General features: G+C 44.8%; 1 non-coding gene across 1 annotated transcript; it reads left to right on the plus strand.

The window, feature by feature from the left end:
- The first annotated feature begins 3613 nt into the window (after nucleotides 1-3613).
- Trnas-cga (transfer RNA serine (anticodon CGA)) lies at nucleotides 3614-3688 on the plus strand. Its single transcript has one exon. It is a non-coding gene; the product is annotated as a tRNA-Ser (tRNA).
- Nucleotides 3689-4762: the final 1074 nt, after the last annotated feature.

The raw sequence follows: 4762 nt of genomic DNA on the forward strand, positions 1-4762 counted from the left end.
AAGAAGACAGAGTGACACAAGAGTGTGGGCAGCTGATTTGGGGAGAGGGGGGGGGGGGCAACGGTCCTATCGGATGAGGGAAGGATGGGGAAGGAAGTGGGTCGAACACTTTTAAAGGAACCATGACAGCATTTGCCTGAGTTACCGAGCCAAAGATCTCACGAAATAAGCATCAAACGAAAAAACTACAAAGAACGAAACTCGTCTAGCTTGAAGGGGGAAACCAGATGGCGCCATGGTTGGCCTGCTAGATATCAACTGCGTTTTTTTTTTTTTTTAATAGGAGGCCAGCCGGAGTGGCCGAGCGGTTCTAGGCGCTTCAGACTGGAACCGTGCGACCGCTACGGTCGCAGGTTTGAATCCTGCCTCGGGCATGGATGTGTGTGATGTCCTTAGGTTAGTTAGGTTTAAGTAGTTCTAAGTTATAGGGGACTAATGACCTCAGAAGTTGAGTCCCATAGTGCTCGGAGCCATTTGAACCATTTAATAGGAACACCCACTTTTTATTACATATTCGTGTAGTATGTAAAGAAATATGAATGTTTTAATGGACCACTTTTTTCGCTTTGTGACGGATGGCGCTGTAATAGTCACAAACGTATAAATACCTGGTATCACGTAACATTCCCCCAGTGTGGACGGTATTTGCTTCGTGATACATTACCCGTGTTAAAATGGACCGTTTACCAATTTCGGAAAAGGTCGATATCGTGTTGACTTATGGCTGTTGTGATCAAAATGCCCAACGGGCGTGTGCTATGTGTGCTGCTCGGTATCCTGGACGACATCATCCAACTGTCAGGACCGTTCGCCGGATAGTTAAGTTATTTAAGGAAACAGGAAGCATTCAGCCACATGTGAAACGTCAACAAAGATCTGCAACAGATGATGATGCCCAAGTAGGTGTTTTAGCTGATGTCGTGGCTAATCCGCACATCAGTAGCAGACAAATTGCGCGAGAATCGGGAATCTCAAAAACGTCGGTGTTGAGAATGCTTCATCAACATCGATTGCACCCGTACCATTTTTCTATGCACAGGCAATTGCATGATGACGTATTTGAACGTCGTGTACAGTTATGCCACTGGGCACAAGAGAAATTACGGGACGATGACAGATTTTTTGCACGCGCTCTATTTAGCGACGAAGCGTCATTCATCAACAGCTGTAACGTAAGCCAGTATAATGTGCACTATTGGCCAACGGAAAATCCACGATGGCTGCGACAAGTGGAACATTAGCGACCTTGGCGGGGTAATTTATGTTGTGGCATTATGGGAGAAAAGGATAATTGGCCCCCTCTTTATCGTTAGCAATCTAAATGGTGCAATGTATGCGGATTTCCTACGTAATGTTCTACCAATGTTACTACAACACGTTTCACTGCATGATAGAATGGCGATGTACTTCCAACATGATGGATGTCCGGCACATAGCTCGCGTGCGCTTGAAGTGGTATTGATTAGCATGTTTCATGACAGGTGGATTGGTCGTCGAAGCACCATATAATGGCCCGCACGTTCACCGGATCTGGCGTCCCAGAATTTCTTTCTGTGCGAAAAGTTGAAGGATATTTGCTATCGTGATCCACCGACAACGCCTGACAACATGCGTCAGCGCATTGTCAATGCATGTGCGAACATTACGGAAGGAGAACTACTCGCTGTTGAGAGGAATGTCGTTACACGTATTGCCAAATGCATTGAAGTTGACGGACATAATTTTGAGAATTTATTGCATTAATGTGGCGTTTACAGCTAATCACGCTGTAACAGCATGCGTTCTCAGAAATGATAATTTCACAAAGGTACATATATCAAAAAAAAAATGGCTCTGAGCACTATGGGACTTAACATCGATGGTCATCAGTCCCCTAGAACTTAGAACTACTTAAGCCTAACCAACCTAAGGACAGCACACAACACCCAGCCATCACGAGGCAGAGAAAATCCCTGACCCCGCCGGGAATCGAACCCGGGAACCCGGGCGTGGGAAGCGAGAACGCTATAGCACGACCACGAGATGCGGGCGTACATATATCACATTACAACAACCGAAATAAAACGTTCAAACGTACCTACGTTCTGTATTTTAATTTAAAAAAAAAACCTACCTGTTACCAACTGTTCGTCTAAAATTGTGAGCCATAAGTTTGTGACTATTACAGCGCCATCTATCACAAAACGAAAATGTGGTCCAACTAAAACATTCATATTTCTTTACGTAATACACGAATAAGTAATAAAAAATGGGGATCCCTATTTAAAAAAACGAATTTGACGTCCGTTTGACCTATGGCAGCGCCATCTAGCGGGCCAACCATAGCGCCATCTGGTATCCCTCTTCAAGCCAGACAAGTTTCGTTCTTTGTAGTTTTTTCGCTTGACGCTTATTTCGTGAGATATTTGGCGCGGTCACGATATATATATATATATATCCTAGGGTTGGAACTTAAATAGTGGCAACTATTTATTCACAACCGATAAAAAAATACATGTTTTCAACTGTTACTGTCCTTCACAGTAGTCACCAGTGTTGTGTAGAACCCGTTCCCCATCGATGTGGAAGGCGTAGCATACCGTTGCAGAGCCTGTTGATGGTGCGAATGGGGCGGTCTAAAGTTATGGTGATTCTCGTGCACGACTGTGATGGTGTTATCCTAACGCATTACGTTCCTCCACGGCAGGCCGTCAATGCACAGTATTACTTTACGTTTTTGGAGCATCACGTGCGGCCAGCTTTGCAAAAGGAGCGGTGACACTTCCTGCGCAACCCACCCACCATTTTGCAAGGCAATGCAAGGGAGAATGCAGCGCAAGGTGTGGCTGCTCTGTTCAGTCGATGGGACTGGGAAGTACTGTACCGTTCACCATACTCCCCGGACTTAAGTTTTTGTGACTTATTTGATTTCGAAGATGAAGGAACTACTTCATGGCATTCGCTTCAGAACTGTTCCAGAGATTCGACAGGCAGTAGACCGCTCCATTTGCACCATCAACAGAACAGGCTCTGCGTTAATAAAGCCGACAAACTGAGGGAAGAATTCCTGTCTGGAAATGGAGGGAAGAAGGTCCTACGAACAAGCGTCCGAAAATGGAATGCGTGAAACGACAACAAATCTTTCTGGAACACAGAACAGAGCTGCATCGTATCCGCGTCACAACAGATGTTCAAAGTGGCCTCCATGGGACTGCAGGTGACAGGTTGTAGCGGTTGTCATGCAGGATACACATAAATGTGCTTTGGCTAACACCGTGTTGGCGGGCCACTTTCCTGGAGCCTGTGCTAGGATTCGTTTGAATATCCTGCAGAACGCGGTCCTCCAGATCTGGTGTACCCACAGCCCGCCGCCTCCCTGGATGTTCATCTGCCTGAAACTACCCGTGATCGCACAATACCCCCAAAAAGCGTTTGTAATGTTGTGTTATGTTGAAACTTCTTGGTAGATTAAAACTGTGTGCCCGACCGAGACTCGAATTCGGGACCTTTGCCTTTCGCGGGCAAGTGCTCTACCATCTGAGCTACCGAAGCACGACTCACGCCCGGTACTCACAGCTTTACTTCGAGACGAGATACTGGCAGAAGTAAAGCTGTGAGTACCGGGCGTGAGTCGTGCTTCGGTAGCTCAGATGGTAGAGCACTTGCCCTCGAAAGGCAAAGGTCCCGAGTTCGAGTCTCGGGCGGGCACACAGTTTTAATCTGCCAGGAAGTTTCATATCAGCGCACACTCCGCTGCAGAGTGAAAATCTCATTCTTGTGTTATGTTGTTGACGTCTGTGCGGGGATTTCTGATGGTACAGCTGTGCTCCCCCTTGACCGTTTCCATCTGCTTGGCCGTTCACAAACACCGAAAATACTTCACACCCTCAAGTGTGTAATGTTTTAGATTATAGGGACAAGACACGAAGGTCACACCCGGATATGAAAAAAGGCAAAGGAAGTCATCAACTGAGCGACAAACAATAGGAAACCAAATAATGGACAATAACGTAGACCCATATGGTAATATGGTGAATAGTAAATTGGTGGAAAATTATCAGGAAATAATGAACTTATTTGATGCTGTAACCAAGCTAATACTGAAAATTCAAGAATGATTCAGCAAGAAACAAGTAAGCTGTGATGCAGAGCAAAATTGTCAGTGCAAGACAGAACATCAAGGTTAAGGCGAATGCAACTTATCGATGTACTCGTAAGTAAAATTAATGTTGCTCAGAATCACATAAGAGCCAGCTGCATGGATTGCTTACGTATGAAATTCACATGAGCTGCATACACAAGAGATTGGAATGGATTAGATATCGAAAGACTTGAGGAAAGATATAACTGTGGGAAAAATGAAATCAGTATGGACGAATATGAAAAGGATGATGTGATATAAAGAAGGTTTATGATAATAAAGGCAAGTTATGCGGCTATGGAGAGATGGATACAACATTAGATTGTTTAACATTCATTTGTAGATGCGTATGAATCACTTATAGTAAACTATTACTTTCGTATACAGGAAACAGACTGTGCTTCCTTAAATTTGAAGTCTTCCCATATCACAATGGAAAATCCAGGATGGAATGTAACAGAATTGTGAAACGGAAAGATGTTTCTCACCACATAGCGGAGATGCTGAGTCGCAGATAGGGACAAGAAAAAGACTGTCACAAACAATAGCTTTCGGCCAGTAAGGCCTTCATCAGAATTAAACGGCGAACACACACATACAGACTCACGCAAACGCAACTGACACACATGCGTGAGTAAGTCG

The sequence above is a fragment of the Schistocerca cancellata genome, chromosome 9 (assembly GCF_023864275.1).
Source record: "Schistocerca cancellata isolate TAMUIC-IGC-003103 chromosome 9, iqSchCanc2.1, whole genome shotgun sequence".
Lineage (NCBI taxonomy): Eukaryota > Metazoa > Arthropoda > Insecta > Orthoptera > Acrididae > Schistocerca > Schistocerca cancellata.